General features: G+C 37.1%; 1 non-coding gene across 1 annotated transcript; it reads left to right on the plus strand.

The window, feature by feature from the left end:
- The first annotated feature begins 11,220 nt into the window (after positions 1 to 11,220).
- TRNAC-ACA lies at positions 11,221 to 11,292 on the plus strand. Its single transcript has one exon. It is a non-coding gene; the product is annotated as a tRNA-Cys (tRNA).
- The last annotated feature ends 6,989 nt before the right edge of the window (positions 11,293 to 18,281 follow it).

The following is an 18,281-nucleotide window of genomic DNA, read 5'->3' on the forward strand; positions in this document are numbered from 1 at the left end:
TACCCAATGGAGTATTACTCAGCTATTAAAAAGAATACATATGAATCAGTTCTAATGAGGTGGATGAAACTGGAGCCTATTATACAGAGTGAAGTAAGCCAGAAGGAAAAACACCAATACAGTATACTAACGCATATATATGGAATTTAGAAAGATGATAACAAAACCCTGTGTACGAGACAGCAAAAGAGACACTGATGTATGGAACAGTCTTATGGACTCTGTGGGAGAGGAAGAGGTGGGAAGATTTGGGAGAATGGCATTGAAACATGTAAAATATCATGTATGAAATGAGATGCCAGTCCAGGTTCAATGCATGATACTGGATGCTTGGGGCTAGTGTACTGGGACGACCCAGAGGGATGGTATGGGGAGGGAGGAGGGAGGAGGGTTCAGGTTGGGGAGCACATGTATACCTGTGGTGGATTCATTTTGATATTTGGCAAAACTAATACAATTATGTAAAGTTTAAAAATAAAATAAAATTAAAAAAAAAAAAGAAGTGGAGAGGAGTTGTGTGATTGGTGCCTATTTATTCGTGCTGCACGTGCATGGGCATGAACACACGTGCATCCACTTGTGCCCAAGCATAGGTTTTGCAGAGAGGGGTGCAAATTCTGTTATAATTAATCAGAAAACAGTGTTCTGATACAAATATAATTAGAAAACTTTAGCTGGTGAGCCAAAACATTATTGGAAGTCTTAAACCAGAAAATAAGTTTTCTTACACAGAGGAAGCTGATTTACAGTGTTGCTTTGACCCCTTGTTTGATGCATCATTACCTCCTGAAACTAGGTATCACTTCTGATTGTGCATCCTTTCTGTCTGAATTGTCTTTCTGTATCTTGAAGTCAATGAAGCTACTTGACAGATTGGTTGTTATATTGCTTAACCTCCTGGGGTTTATCTCCACATCTCACTAACAACAAATTTATTTCTCCCATTAAATCAATATTGGATCAAATATAGATATGAACCTTATTCTTCAGTTAACCAAGTTCAGGAGCCTTATGCTAGATGAGGTACACAGTGATACTTTTAATTCATCCTTCATTTTTTTCTTCTTTATTCCCAAACCTGTACCATTTTCTTTTTCTTTTCTTAATAATTTCAGAGTAAGAATAATTCTAAGAGGCTCTCTTGTCACGCACCTTTAAAAACACACTTCAGATTCTATTTTTTTCTTCATAGGGGAATTATAAATTTAAACTTACATGGAATTCATATATAGTCTTTTTTCATTAAAAAAATCAAGAGTTACATTTGAAGTAAGATTTACATATGTAGCAGTCAGAGAATTAGTTAAAGCAAGCAAGAAAAAAAGATGATGAGATACTTGGACTTTTAATTAAACATTGGAAGATATTTTAACTTTTTAGTCTTTGCTTTTTTATAGTCAGTAATGTAGAAAGTAGGGGCTTATTGGTTAATTGTGGATTTATTTCCCACATGTGTAAAATTCTCTCACTTTCATTACCATTAGTCCATTGAAAAAATGCTATAAATTAAGACAGAGGCTTCATAAAGTGGCAGTTAGTAAAATCATGGAGATGACTTAATGGCCACAAGAGGTTTAGAGAGGCCTCCTGGTTATGATGTTGAACTAGTGATAAAGAGGAGATTTCTAGTTTAAGTTTTGCTACATGTGATAGCTTTTATTTTTAGAGTTCTCCGTATTCTCACATATAAAATAAGAGCAATGGAAGAAATTATTCTACTGATCATAGTATGAGACTAAGATTCTAAATCTGGGGGTTGTATAAGTGTTATTGACTATGATTATTTATAATATCATATTTTATTTTTATAAAACTTTTTATTTAAGTAATATGGGAGTAATATGTTGTTAGCACGTGGTTCAGTGGTAAAGAGTCTGCCTGCAATGCAGGAGACACAGCAGATGTGGGTTTGATCCCTGGGGCAGGAAGATCCCTTGGAGGAGGAAATGGGAACCCAGTCCAGTATTCTTGCCGGGCAAATCCCATGGGCAGAGGACCTAGCTGGCCACAGTCCATGACCATCCCAAAGAGTAGTACATGACTGAGTGACTGAACATACAGCACACAGCACAAAATGTTAGGTAACTGTTCATGTTAGATGTAGAGGAGGGAAGCAAAATACCTGGCAGATAGCCCACTCCCCCTTTTCAGCCTTGTGGTGATGATAAGTACCATTAATTGATTATACAGTATGATTCTGTTGAATATCCCAAGGCTGGGCTTGAATACTCAAGCATCCCCTGCCTATAGATGATAAAAACCAAAGTTCAGAGTGATATAAGATCATTTAAGGTTTCATGTGGATGATGGATTCTGGAGCTAAGGCTTGAGCTAAGGTTACTAGAATTCTCATGTTTAACAAGTAAAATCCATTTGCTTGTGGATTAATGTTTGTTAATATTTTCACTCTATTTTAGGTGGCAACGGGTAACACATAACCAGGCAACAGAATGTAGAATAACAAGTAAGCTTAAGAGAAAACGCACATACACGCACACAAACAAAATCACATGATATGGATCAGTTAGCTATTGACACAGTAATGCTGTGTAACAAACAGTAGCAAAAAAATTCTCAGTGATATTCACACATGTGAGGGATAAAAAGGGGGATCTTATTTAGAGAGCAACTGGTGTGCCTCTGCTTATCTCAGCCGGGCTCTCTTACATGTCTCTGGCTTAGCTAATTTAAGTTACAACAGCCAGAGAGGTTTTGTTTCATGCTCCAGCACTTTGAGTCTGTTGTGTTTATCCTTAATCTTGGAACAGCAGATTATCCAGGTATATTCTTCCAGTAGCAATGACAAAAATATAAGAATGCATGTCAAACTGGGTAAAACCCATTAAGGGCCAAGTATGGGCTGGTGGCTCAGATGACAAAGTGTCAGCCTACAATGCGGGAGACCCAGGTTCAGTCCCTGGGTTGGGAAGATCTCCTGGAGAAGGAAATGGCAACCCACTCCAGTATTCCTGCCTGGAGAATCCCATGGATGGAGGAGCCTGATAGGCTATAGTCCATGGGGTCACAAAGAGTCGGACACGACTGAGCGACTTCACTTTCACTATGGGCTTCCTTGGTGCTCAGACGGTAAAGAATCTGCCAGCAGTACAAGAGACCCAGGTTCGATCCCTGGGTCAAGAAGATTCCCTAGAGAAGAGAAAGGCTACCCACTCCAGTATTCTTGTCTGGAGAATCCCATGGGCAGAGGAGCCTGGTGGGTCCATGGGGTTGCAAAGAGTCAGACATGAATAAGCAACTAAGACTTTCACTTTCTGAACTGACACACTTCATATCTGCCTCAGTCAATTGGCCAAAGTCAGTCACATGGCTGAACCCAAAGTCAAAGGGAAGAACCCCAAAGTCACACGTCAAAAGTTATGGATGCAGAAATGAGTAAAGAATTGGGGTCAATAATGCAATCTATCATATTGTATAGTTCTAAATATATTCCCTGGAGAAGGCAATGGCACCCCACTCCAGTACTCTTGCCTGGAAAATCCCATGGATGGAGGAGCCTGGTAAGCTGCAGTCCATGGGGTCGCCAGAGTCAGACATGACTGAGCAACTTCACTTTCACTTTTCACTTTCATGCATTGGAGAAGGAAATGGCAACCCACTCCAGTGTTCTTGCCTGGAGAATCCCAGGGACGAGGGAGCCTGGTGGGCTGCCGTCTATGGGGTCGCACGGAGTCGGACACGACTGAAGTGACTTAGCAAATATATTCCCAAAACGATTTGTAATTCTTCAGAGATACTCAAGAATTTTAAATGGTGATGATAATGAGATAACTCACCATGGAGATAAAAAATACAAGTAGAAAATAAAAATGAAGGTGACATTCAAATACAATATGCATAAGATATGATTTTCTGAAAATGTTGAAATAAGGACATATTTGGCCTTGCACTTCGCAATGTCCAAAATAACAAAAGAAATGTGTTGCTAATGTCAAAAAATGGATTATATTAGGGGAAATATAGATGTTCCGTAAAATATGTATCCTCTTACGAATGTGTGTTCTTTTCCCAGAAAAGGCTTTATAAAAAATGTAAAATACAGTTTCAACATTGCATTTCTGCATTTAAAGTAGAAAAAAAATCTTCAGAAATTATTGCATTCTATTTCTTCTTGGTTGTAAGTTCATTACCAATAGTCCCTTAAGATAGGTTGAATGAAGATTATTTCAATCAAGTAAAAAAAGTGAAAACAATCTTAAAGATTATTAACTTCTCTTGGTGTATAGAATAGCAAGTAACAGAATGTTTCATTGTTTTCTCCAAAGAAAAACACAGGTTTTGATTCATTGGATTTGAGCAAATTCTGCTTATAACCCTTAAAATTTCCCTTTCCACGTATAATTAGATAATGTTTTCACATATGATTTCTGCCTCACTGTAGCCAGTTGTTCAGAGAAGGCAATGGCACCCCCTCCAGTACTCTTGCCTGGAAAATTCCATGGATGGAGGAGCCTGGTAGGCTGCGGTCCATGAGGTCATTAAGAGTCGGACACAACTGAGTGACTTCACTATCACTTTTCACTTTCATGCATTGGAGAAGGAAATGGTAACCCACTCCAGTGTTCTTGCCTGGAGAATCCCAGGGGCAGGGGAGCCTCATGGGCTGCCGTCTCTGGGGTTGCACAGAGTCGGACACGACTGAAGTGACTTAGCAGCAGCAGCAGCAGCCAGTTGTTTGGAAGACACCAATAATTTTTAAGTTGACAGTCCATCTTCTGTGTTAGTCGTCAAGCATTAATGAAGTTTGACTGCTTAAAGTCAACTGTGGATTTGTCTGGGTGATAGTCATTTGAAACAGCAATTCATTAGCTAAATTACTGTTATTTAGACTTTGTATTTTTCCTAGTCACTTCCAAGTTGGTTAGCATTAGCAATAGACACTTGTTTAAAGATCAAATTTAGTATCACACAGAAGTGTTAGTTTTATTGATTTATCTCCTGAGATGCATAGCTCTATATAAAATTAAAGCCCCTGGAATGTATTTTTAAATGAGACAAAGACATTATAGGTGAATATTATCTTTCGTTTTTGTTCAGTCGCTAAGTCACGTCCAACTCTTTGTGACCTCATGAACTGTAGCAGGCCAGGCTTTCCCGTTCTTCACGGCCCCTTCAGTTCAGTTCAGTTCAGTGGAGTTTGCTTAAACTCATATCCATTGAGTCTGTAATGCTATCCAACCATCTTATCCCCTGTTGCCCTTTTCTCCTGCCCTCAGTCTTTCCCAGCATCAGGGGCTTTTCCAATAAGTTTGCACTTCTCATTAGGTAGTCAAAGTATTGGAATTTTAGCTTCAGTATCAGTCCTTCCAATGAATATTCAGGGTTGCATTACTACATTATTTATTTAGCAATTTAGGGAATTGATAATAGATCAAAGAGTGATCTGGTTGTATCTGTCCCATTTAAGTGAGGAATGCATTCTTGAACATAGTTCCTTTACATCCTGATATTGTTCTAGAAAAACTTTTATACATATACTTAGATTTATAATGGTGTATGTTACATCTATTTTTAAAATTGTAAAATTGAAAATACTCATATCAATAGGAGCAGTCAAAATATGATAAAGCCATACATGGAATGCTGCTGCTGCTGCTGCTAAGTTGCTTCAGTTGTGTCTGACTCTGTGTGACCCCATAGACAGCAGTCCACCAGGCTCCGCCATCCCTGGGATTCTCCAGGCAAGAACACTGGAGTGGGTTTCCATTTCCTTCTCCAATGCATGAAAGTGAAAAGTGAAAGTGAAGTCACTCAGTCGTGTCCGACTCTTAGCGACCTCATGGACTGCAGCCTACCAGGCTCCTCCATCCATGAGATTTTCCAGGCAAGAGTACTGGAGTGGGTTGCCATTGCCTTCTCCAATACATGGAATATCTTACAGAAATTAAAAATGTGAGAATATATGTGTACTTGTGTGGTGACATCCCAAAGTATTTTACAGTATCATTTCTTTCTTTTTTTACTTTTTTAATGGGAGGATAATTGCTTTAGAATGTTGTGTTGGTTTCTGCCCTACAACAACTAGCATCTGCTTCTAAACACATATACACACACACGTGTAATTATGAAATCTTAAGCTACACAAATGGATGTGTGCCTATAAATAATCTTCTAACACACATAGACTAATATAGGAAAATACCTTGAAAAAGATCTGGGAGCCATATGTACCCAACTGATAATAGTAGCTAACTTGGTGGAAGCAAGTAAAATTTGAGAGTGGTTGTCATGGAGGCTCTTTGCCTTATCTGCATTATCTGTATTTTACTAGCATAAACAATAAATATTTTCATAGTAAATCAAATTGAAATTTATTTTAAGGTGAGTGATGACTGATGCACAGTAAATTCATATAAAGTTTACCATTTAATGAGTTTTGCCATACATGTACATTCATAAACCATTATCACAAAAGAGACAGCAAACATTTTCCTGTCCCCAATTTCCTTGTGCTCATTTGCAATCCTCTCCTTCCTCTCACACTGTCCTTTCACATCCACCACTCTGCTTTCTGTTACTGCAGATATGTTTTAATTTTCTACAAATTTACATAGAATCATATATATATGCTTTTTAGTCTGGCTTTTTTCAGCATAATGATTCTGAGATTTAATCAAGTTGTTGAATGTATCAATAGTGCATTCCTTATTATTGATTAGTAGTATTTCATTTTAGTATTCCATATCATGGACATTTGGATTGTTTCTAATTTTGTTGTTGTTCAGTCACTCAGTCGTGTCCAACTCTTTGCAACCACATGGACTGCAGCACGCCAGGCTTCCCTGTCCTTTACCAACTCCCAGAGCTTGCTCAGACTCATGTCCATTGAGTCGGTGATGCCCTCCAACCATCTTGTCTCTGTTGTCCCCTTCTCCTCCTGCCTTCAGTCTTTCCCAGCATCAGGGTCTTTTCCAATGAGTTAGTTGCTGGCATCAGGTGGCCAAATATTGGAGCTTCAGTTTCAGCATCAGTCCTTCCAATGAATATTCAGGATTGATTTCCTTTAGGACTGACTGGTTTGATCTCCTTGCTGTCCAAGGGACCCTCAAGAGTCTTCTCCAACACCACAGTTCAAAAGCATCGGTTCTTTGTCACTAAGCTTTCTTTATAGTCTGATTCTCACATCCATACCTTCCTATTGGAAAAACCATAGCTTCAACTAGATGGACCTTTGTTGGCAAAGTAATGTCTCTGCTTTTTAATATGCTGTCTAGGTTGGTCAAAGCTTTTCTTCCAAGGAGCAAGCATCTTTTAATTTCATGGCTGCAGTGATTTTGGAGCCCAAGAAAATAAAGTCTGTCACTGTTTCCACAAAGTAGCTATAGATATTCACATAGAAGACTTTTGGTGAATATATGCTTTTTTTTCCCTTAGGAATAAATATCTAGGAAAGGAGTGAGGTCATATGATATGTTTGTTTAACTTTTTAAGAAAATACCTAAATGCTTTTCAAAGTTTTTGTACTATCTGACATTCCCTTTGGCAGAATGAGAGTTTCCCTGTAACCTAACACCCTTGATCCCTTGGAGGTATTTATTTGTCCATTCTAGTGGATAGGATGTAGTGGTATCTCATTTTGAATGTAATTTGGATTTCTATAATAAGAATATTGAACATCTTTTCATGTGTGTATTAGCCATTCATACATCTTCTTTGGAGAAGTATCATTATCTTTTGCCCTATTTCTTGGTTGTCTTCTTTATGGATTTCAAATATGTATAATTTAATATTTATTTTATGTATATTAAATATATACCTATATAATAATTAATTATTACAGTAAATATATTATATATTAAATACATTACTCAGATAATTAAATATATATACATATATTTAAAATCCACAAGAAGACATCCACTAAAAATGGCAACAGATTTGAACTCTTGGGTAAAATCTGAATATAAACTCTTTTGTGGATATTTATTTTGTATATATTTCTGTTTAGTCTATAGCTTGCCTTTCTATTTTTTTAACAGTGTCGTTTGAAAAATAAGACATTTTAATGATGCTGGTCAGTTTATCATTTTTAACTAAACTTGAATTTTGTGCCTTTTTATGAATTCTTTGCCTACCTGATTGTAATGAAAATGTTCTCCTATTTTCTCATAGACATCCCATAATTTTATCTATAGGTGATCTAGCTGCCTTGGCCTCCTCTGTCTCTGAATTCTATATTCTGACCTCAAGAGACCATAGTCTGTTAGTGTTTCTTCCTTCGTGCCCTGAGGCCTGGGGACACTTCAGGAGTGGACTCAGATGATTTCATGGTTCAACTCAGCTGCTTTCTTTCAGGAATTACTCTCTTGATGTTCAATGTCTGAAAAGCATAATTTCATATATTTTGTCTGGTCCTTTAGTTGTTTAAGGTGGGTAGGTAAATTCAGTCCTTGTTGCTACATCGTGGGAGAAAGCTGAAGTCTTCAAATGGGTTTTGAAGGTTTAACATATTTTGTATTTCAACGGACCTTTTGTATTTTTCCCCTTGCTTTAAAAAAATGAACTTCATATTTCATTAGAGAGAGGGCTAGGATTTTTCTACTCCTATCTTTGGAGCCATTCCATTTATATTGAAGATGAAGCTTCAGTATTTAATAAAATCATAATGGTGGTATTGGTTATTATTACTGAGTACTCATGTCAAAGCTAGTTCAAAGTGCTTTACATGTGTTAGCTCATTTACCACAATACCCTGTGAGATAGGCAATATTATAATTTCTATTTTGCATGTGAGAAAACCGAGCTTACCAGAACCAGATAACCTGACTCTCTTAACCATATTATTTTATGGTTTCCAAATTTTATTTATTTCAGATTTGTTCTTAACACTAGAGATTCTGCAGTGAATAGTACATGTAAACTCTCTTGTTTGAATTTGCATACAAGGCCTTCCTGTCATATTGGTGAATTTTTCAGGTTCTGGTGAATGTAAAGACATGGTTCTGGATCCTATGGACTTAAAATTCTGGTGAGCAAAACAGGACAAGAAGAGTATTTTTGTAGACTTTAGTAGATAGAGAGCATTCTGAGAGCTTGACCAGCAATGGAATGTTGAGGGGTAACCTGGGCGTAGGGACAAAAGAGGAGGACTGTTAAGCAGAGAGGATGATTTTGCTAGATACTTGGTATAAGAGCTGTATAGTTATATTGACAACCAAGGAATATAGCTTTGATTGCAGACTGTAAGAGTAACATTTTTTTCAGTGATAATGGGGGAGACTATGACCATGATAACAGTCATACCTAAAATATATTGAGCAGTTGACTAAATGCTGACCATAGTTCTAAAAAATATAAGGGTACTGATTAATTCCCATGCCAGTCCATTGAAGTGGGTATCACTATTATCACCATATTCTGGTTAAGGAAATTGAGATTTAACAAGGTTTAGGCAGAAAAATAAGCAGAAAAATGCAGAAAGTGAAAGTGAAACGGAAAGTCGCTCAGTCATGTCCCACTGTTTGTGACCCCATGGACTATACAGCCCATGGGCTTCTCCAGGTCAGAATACTGGAGTGGGTAGCCGTTCCCTTCTCCAAGAGATCTTCCCAACCTAGGGATCAAACCCAGGCCCGCGTTGCGGGTGAATTCTTTACCAACTGAGCCACCAGAGAAAAATGCAAAAACTCCAACCAAATCAGGTAGTCTGACTCCAGAATGTACAATCTTCAACACTAGAAGCAAGTTTAATGTTAGGAAGTTTAATGCAGAAATTAAAAAATGTTTTAGAAGGGAAAGGCTCTGGTTGGAGTTGGATGAACAGAAACCCTTAGAAGTTAAAGACTAGAAAATTCAAGTGTCTTTGACACCTTGTTTTGCTTTGGTGGGAGTTGGAATTGCATTGGGACTAGGTGGATAAATGTCTTAAAATATTAAAGTCTTGATAAATTAAAGAAGAATGTGTCCTGTGCAAAATACTGTGATTTAAAGCCCCTTTGAATTAATAAGTATGCCCTAAGTGCTCAGTTAAAATAGATTTTGACATAGAGTCATGGCTATCTGTCCAACTAGATAGGTATCTTTGGGTTAGATTAACGTTTCTCATAACTTTTATCTCTACCATTACATGCTGTTATAATAAACATCTTATATCCTACTAATTTTATTGCTTCAATGTAACACACATACCCACACGTAAACCATATATACACACACACACTGCTGCTGCTAAGTTGCTTCAGTCGTGTCCGACTCTGTGCGACCCCAGAGACGGCAGCCCACCAGGCTCCCCCGTCCCTGGGATTCTCCAGGCAAGAACACTGGAGTCGGTTGCCATTTCCTTCTCCGATGCATGAAAGTGAAAGTGAAGTCGCTCAGTCGTGTCCGACCCTCAGCAACCCCATGGACTGCAGCCTTCCAGGCTCCTCCGTCCATGGGATTTTCCAGGCAAGAGTACTGGACTGGGGTGCCATTGCCTTCTCCAACACACACACACACACACACACACACACATATGTATATGAAAGTCACTGTGTTAGTCACTCAGTTGTGTCCAATCCTTTGCGATCCCAGACTGTAGCCCACCAGACTCCTCTGTCCATGGGATTCTTCAAGCAAGAATTCTGGAGTGGGTAGCCATTCCCTCCTCCAGGGGATCTTCCCAACTTAGGGACTGAACCCGGGTCTCCCGAACTGCAGGCAGACTCTACCATCTGAGCCACCAGGGAAGTCACATACACACACACACTTGTGTGCACACACACATATAGCAAAACCTGTCAAAGCAGAATGGGCAAAGGTAATGATGTAATGCCAGGTCAACAATTCAGAAAATCTGTAGGTTTCATGAAGATATATAAGAGTTTTTGAGTATATAAGGTAGCGTGAGTAGGGTACTCGAGATCTATTTATTAAAAATATTTTCTAACTAAAATTTTTTATTTTTAACTTTTATACAGTTTTTCATGGTTACTTTCGATTTACAGTTATTCTGAAACATTTGCTATATTCCCTGTGTTGTACAATACATCCTTGAGCCTAACTTACATCCAATCGTTTATACCTCCCACTTCCCTACCCACATATTGCACCCTCCCAACCACTGGTTACCACTGGTGTGTTCTCTATATCTGTGAGTCTACTTCTTTTTTCTTATATTCAGTGTTTTTTTTTTTTTTGTATTTTTAGATTCCACATATAAATGATATTATACAGTATTTGTCAAGAACTCTATTTAAATGATGGTAAAGGGACATAAGGGCTTCCCTGGTAGCTCAGATGGTAAAGCGTCTGCCTACAATGCAGGAGATCCAGGTTCGATCCCTGGGTCGGGAAGGAAATGGCAACCCACTCCAGTATAGATATGAATTCCATTGAATTCTATTGCCTTTGCCACCAATATTCATTAGTGTCAGACGTAAATGGTGAAGGACTATTGCACAATGCTATTGGTTTTAATAATGCTGTAGCCAAGATAGATATTTAGGAAGGGAAGGAAATTACAGCAGAAGGCATCCAAATACCCTTGCTTAGGTTTCTGAGCTTGAGTACATGAAGGATTAAATTTGGGGATACCACTAAATTGAAGCATACATAAATGCTTCCAGTGTTTATACATAAACACATAAATGAGCCCAGTGTTTATAATTCAAACTCTTTGCCAACTCTGTCTAGGAGGAGATTGAGAGAGACTCATTGGGGTGAGTATAGGTTAAGAGATGTAAGTGTATCAACCTCACAGTGGAGTCTTGGTTTTAGTCTCTCATATTCTGGAAATCAAGTGATGCTGAAAATGATTAAGAATACAGTGATACTGCACAATAGAGTTCTTAAATACAAACCAAATATTTACTGCTGCAACTTGAACAAGAGGCATTATCTGTTTTAAGGATGGAGGACAATTTTGCTGTATTGAATTTTTTTTTTAAGAAAAAATTCAAACATACAGATTAACTACACCCATTAAACACCCATGGCTCTATGAAATTTTATTTCCAGATACCACGCTCCTTTTTTTTTACATCTCAAGAAATATCTGCCTTACATTTAGTGTTTCATATGCCCACTTTAACACTTTGAAGTTATCCTGTGAAGTTATCTATTATCTGTAAAGAAACATAAATAATGTCTTTATTTTCCATGTAATTATGAACATTGTACAGTACTACATATATACTTCTACATAAAAAAGTTGATTTTTCATTTCACATTTTTTTTCACACCATATTGAACATTGAAGTAAAATTCATTCATTTACTATGTGGCATCACATTATATAAATAAGTTTCAGTTTATATATCTAATCTTGTATAAATGAACCAAGTTTTCATTTTCAGTCTTTCATCATTGCAAGCAATGCTACAATGCATAGTATTATACAGGTTTCTTTGTTCAATTGATTTTATAAATTAATTATTGGATAATTAACATTAGCAAGATTTAATTTTTTCTCCCCAAGAACATAGAAACTATTTATTTAGGAATTATTTTGTATCTTTTAGTAAAATAATATGAAAATTATTTCATATCTTTTTCTTCTTCATATAAGGTCTGCATATATTTGGTTTAATGTATCTCTAAATACCTTTTGTTGTTGTTGTTCTTAATAGTAGTGTGTGTGTGTGTGTGTGTGTGTGTGTGTGTGTGCTCAGTCGCTCAGTCATGTCCAACTCTTTGTGACCCCTTAGACTGTAGCCCACCAGACTCTTCTTTCCATGGGATTTCCCAGGCGGGAGTACTAGAGTGGGTTTCCATTTCCTACTCCAGGGGTCTCCCAACCCAGGGACTGAACTGTGTCTCTTGTGTCTTCTGCATTGGCAGACAAACTCTTTACCACCTGGAAAGCCAACAGAACTATCTACTTCAATCTATTGTAATTAGAAGTTCTAATCAATTGTTGCTAAAAACATAAAAATTATTCTTCCACTTTTAAATAATTGCTAAGCTTTTATTGATTCCAAATGTGTAACTGTAGGCTCACTTGAATTTTTATGGAATCATAATATAGTAAATAAAGTTGACAATTTATCTCTCCATTCTAGTGTTGTTTTATATCTCTTGTTCTGATATAAAAAATGTTGAATTGGAACAGTGAGGGAAGCATCCTTCTCTTGATCCTAAATTGAACTGTATAGAGGTGTAAAACTGTACAGTTCTATGGTAAATACTTGAATTATATCTTTTACTTAATGTCTTTCTCACAACTTTGCTTTAAAGAATTGTTAATTAGTATTTTTGTATAAGTTAAGTTACATTTCTCTTATGTTGAGTATGGTTATGCATAAATAAAGTCAGAGGGTACAATTATTTAAAAATAAAGTTTATTAAAAATAATTATTGCATTAATTAAATTGATCTCAGTTTCTAAAATAACAGAAAATTTTAAAGTTTCCGAAAGTCAGTCATTTAAGGTCAGCATGACTTAAGCTTGAAAGTAATTTTGAGTATGCCTTGGAAGAAAAGTTATGACCAACCTAGATAGCATATTAAAAAGCAGAGACATTACTTTGCCAACAAAGGTCCATCTAGTCAAGGCTATGGTTTTTCCAGTGGTCATGTATGGATGTGAGAGTTGAACTGTGAAGAAAGCTGAGTGCCGAAGACTTGATGCTTTTGAACTGCGGTGTTGGAGAAGACTCTTGAGAGTCCCTTGGACTGCAAGGAGATCCAACCAGTCCATTCTGAAGGAGCTCAGCCCTGGGATTTCTTTGGGAGGAATGATGCTAAAGCTGAAGCTCCAGTACTTTGGCCACCTCATGCAAAGAGTTGACTCATTGGAAAAGACTCTGATGTTGGGAGGGATTGGGGGCAGGAGGAGAAGGGGATGACAGAGGATGAGATGGCTGGATAGCATCACTGACTCGATGGACGTGAGTTTGAGTGAACTCCGGGAGATGGTGATGGACAGGGAGGCCTGGCGTGCTGAGATTCATGGGGTTGCCAAGAGTCGGACACAACTGAGCGACTGAACTGAACTGAACTGTAGTGTTTTTATATGCATAACAATGAGTGTGAATTAGTATGTGACTATTAATAATATTACTCCAAAGTATTGATTTCATAAGGAAGTGTGGACTTCTGCAGATTATTAAGTTTATACTTTGAATTATTTGCCTTGCCTAAATAAGCAAGAATTACCTCCACAGTTTAAAACATCAAATGAAGTGAAATTAATATGGTATCACACATAGGAGAACCTTAAAAAAAAAGTTGAACCAATAAAAGCACAGTAGAAATTTGTTGCCAAGGGCTTCATGGTGGGGAAAATAGATAGAAGTTTGTAAAAGAGTAAAAACTTTCAGTTATATGAAGAAGTCGTGAGGGTCTACCATATAATATGGTGACATGACTACAATCAATAATGCTGTTTTCTATAAATGAAAGAGGAGTAGAGCTTAAATGTTGTCACCAAAAAATGATACACACGTGAGGGACTGGATGTGTTTATTCACTTGATGGGGAGGGAATTGTTTCACAATGCACACATACATCCAATCATCTTGATATAGACGTTAAAATATTTGTCAATTATACCTAAATTTTAAAAATCTAGCAAAAAATAAATAAATAGCAATAATTATAAGCCAGACCACTCAATGGGATGTTATAATCGACCTTTATGCATTCCATGAGTGGTTGGAATAAACTTAGTGTACATTTCCTTCAGACTCTTGAATCATAAAATTCTAGATAGGATGACACTAATTTCTTTTGTATTTGCTGTACCCAACTTGTATTTAATTTCCCTACTTGGACTGAGGTTTTTTGAACTCCAGAGTCTGGATTTCTACTGATATCCTACTCTCTTAGGTGTACATGGTATAAGGGAAAGGTCACATCAAAACAGTCATAAGGAGATCATGTAATTTCTCAGATATTCCCAAAAGCAGGGAGTCCAGAAGGAAGTCACAAAAACTCAGGAGTTTAAACATCAAACTATGCTTGGCAACTACTATGCATTTATCCTTCCTTAAGACAAAATGAGAAGGAGGCGGCAGAGGATGAGATGGTTAGATAGCTTCACTGACTCAGTGTACATGAATCTGAGCAAACTCCAGGAGACAGTGAAGGACAGAGGAGCCTGGGGTGCTGCAGTCCTTGGGATCACAAAGAGTTGGACACAACTTAGAGAACGAACAACAACAACAAAATTAAACAAGTAAAACTTGACTTTTAAGTGATATTTTTTGGAAACAACATTTAAGTTAACTGCAAGTGGTCAATAATTTTTTAATATAAAAATACCTAATCTTAAATATATATCAGAGGTCTCATGTTCTGATTGTGGGAATATAAAATATAAAATAGTACAACCCCTTTGAAACAGTTTTGCAGTTTCTTAGAAAGTTAAATATACTAAAACCTTGATGCTGAGAAAGATTGAAGGAAGGAGGAGAAGGGGATGACAGAGGACGGCATGGTTGGATGTCATTGCCAAGTCAATGGACATTAAGCATGCTCTGGGAGATGGTGAAGGACAGGGAAGCCTGGTGTGCTACAGTCCATGGGGTTGCAAAGACTTGTACATTAATGAAAGACTAAAGAACAACAGCAACAACAATCATATGACCCAGATTTCATTCTTAGTTGTCTGTTCAAGAGAAATGAAAGGATATGTCCATACAAACACTTATACATGAAGGTTCAATGCAGCTGAATTTGTTAGTTCAGTTCAATTATTCAGTTGTGTCCGACTCCTTGCAACCTCAAGGACTGCAGCATGCCAGGCTACCCTGTCCATCACCAACTCCTGGAGCTTGCTCAAACTCAGTCCATTGAATCAGTGATGCCATCCAACTATCTCATCCTCTGTCATCCCCTTCTTGTCCTGCCTTCAATCTTGCCCAGCATCAGGGTCTTTTCCAATGAGTGAGTTCCTCACATCACATGATGTGATGCCCAAGTATTAGAGTTTCAGCTTCAGCATCAGTCCTTCCAATGAACACTCAGGACTGATTTCTTTTAGGATTGACTGGTTTGATCTCCTTGCAGTTCAAGGGGCTCTCAAGAGTCTTCTCCAACACCACAGTTCAAAAGCATCAATTCTTTGGTGCTCAGCTTTCTTTGTAGTCCAACTCTCACATCCATATGTGACTACTGCAAAAACCATAGGCTTGACTAGATGGACTTTTGTTGGCAAAGTAATGTCTCTGCTTTTTAATATGCTGTCTAGATTGGTATAACTTTTCTTCCAAGGAGAAAGCGTGTTTTAATTTCATGGCTGCAGTCACCATCTGCAGTGATTTTGAGCCCCCCAAAATAAAGTCTGTCACTGTTTCCATTGTTTCCCCATCTTTTTGCCATGATCTTAGTTTTCTGAATGTTGAGTTTGAAGCCAACTTTTCCACTCTTCTCTTTCACTTTCATCAAGAGGCTTTTTAGTTCCTCTTTGCTTTCTGCCATAAGGGTGCTGTCATCAGCATGTCTCAGGTTACTGATATATCTCCCGGAAATCTTGATTCCAGTTTGTGAACATCCAGCCTGGCATTTCTCATGATGTACTCTGTATATAATTTAAATAAACAGGGTGACAATATATAGCCTTGATGTACTCCTTTCCCTATTTGGAACCAGTCTGTTGTTCCATGTCCAGTTCTAACTGTTGCTTCCTGACCTGCATACAGATTTCTCAGGAGGCAGGTAAGGTGGTCTGGTATTCCCATCTGTTTAAGAATTTTCCATAGTTTATTGTGATCCACACAGTCAAAGGCTTTGACATAGTCAGTAAAGCAGAAGTAGATGTTTTTCTGGAACTCATTTTAAAAATGAAGGTATTAATTTTATGTTTTACCAAAGTTTTACTCACTCATGAAGTAAAAAAGGAAACTTGCAGCAAAAATTTAAAACTCTTCAAATTTCTGACACCTAAAATTCCTTCAGCTTCTCACAATAATGAATCTGAACTTGCTTAATTTGCTAAAATGAATAAATGTATACACAATTGTTATAACATATGAACAAGAATTGTTCAGACCTAATTTTTTTAGACATGACTGGCTAAGTTTTCCTAGTAATCCAGGTTTCCTGCCTCTTTCTTATGAGAAATAATTAACTAAAACAAGGCCCCATCCAGCTGCTAGATTTAAAATATTACTATTGCTTCAGCTTCTCCCAGGTACATTGATCCTTTTAAGTCTTCCTGGAATGAGAATGATAACTATTTTCCAAAAGTAATTTTTTTATAAGCTTAATGAATTTCAATGATTTGTAGACCACTTATTATTTCTAGCCACTTAGTTCAAAATAAAGTATGTACTTTTATGGTGAAGCAGAGAATGGTCAAATTAAACCAACATTTTTTTTTTACTTGAGTATTCATTTGTGTTTGCCTTATAAATTGGAAGGAAGAAAATAATTTCCACTGCTAGAGCATAAAACAAATTAGACATAGTGACATAAAAGGCAAACCATAAGCACTCTCTTGAAGAAAATGAATGCCTTTTACAGGATATGAAGTCATTAACCAAAAACCTGTCACAACATCTTTAACCTATTCTAGTTTCTGTGTTCTAGCAACATATACACTTTCTGTTGACCATATTCTGTGAAACCCAGTGCCAATAATTAAATAAATTGCATTGCACAAAACTTACAGTCATCTGATATGGCATGAAGCCACCCCTTTCCTTTCGTTTAAAAAAATTCAATTAGTATTTTATTTCTTGACTCTAGAAATTTCTTTTAACAAAATGATTTTATTACAGGATTCATTTTTCTCAGTGGAATGTTTGACCTCTCCTCTGTCTAAACTAGCTTCTGTTCACAAAAATATGAACATAAAGCATAAAGTATTATGCTGCGAATCATATTTTTGAAGCAAGGGCATAATACATTAGGCCTCAGTTATCCATATAATGGGATTAGTAGGTTTGCACATAATCGGAGTCTCAGGTGATTGTATTAGAGATTCCAATGTGGATTTCCTAGAATTTCAGGTGAGGGCATTGCTCTACGTCTTAAGCCAGGTCACCTCTGTGCTGGGGATTCGTGAGTGATGCCTATTGATACAGGTGCAGACTCACTCTCTTGTTATAAATATTACCTTCAGGTTTTAAACCTGGCTGAGATCTATTTTTTTTTGATATGCAGTGGCTCAGATGGTAAAGAATCTGCCTGCAATGCAGGAGATCTGGGTTAAAGAAGAGACATATAGGGTGGGGAAAAAAAATGATGTACATAATACAAATATTTTATGTAAATAGAAAACAAACAAAAGTATTATATGTATACATATATATGCATACATACATATATATGAATATATAACATTACTATTTATTTAGGTAAAGCTTTTGTAAACACATAAGTAGGAAAGATCTGAAAGA

Source organism: Bos indicus x Bos taurus, chromosome 8, assembly GCF_003369695.1.
Source record: "Bos indicus x Bos taurus breed Angus x Brahman F1 hybrid chromosome 8, Bos_hybrid_MaternalHap_v2.0, whole genome shotgun sequence".
Taxonomy (NCBI): Eukaryota; Metazoa; Chordata; class Mammalia; order Artiodactyla; family Bovidae; genus Bos; species Bos indicus x Bos taurus.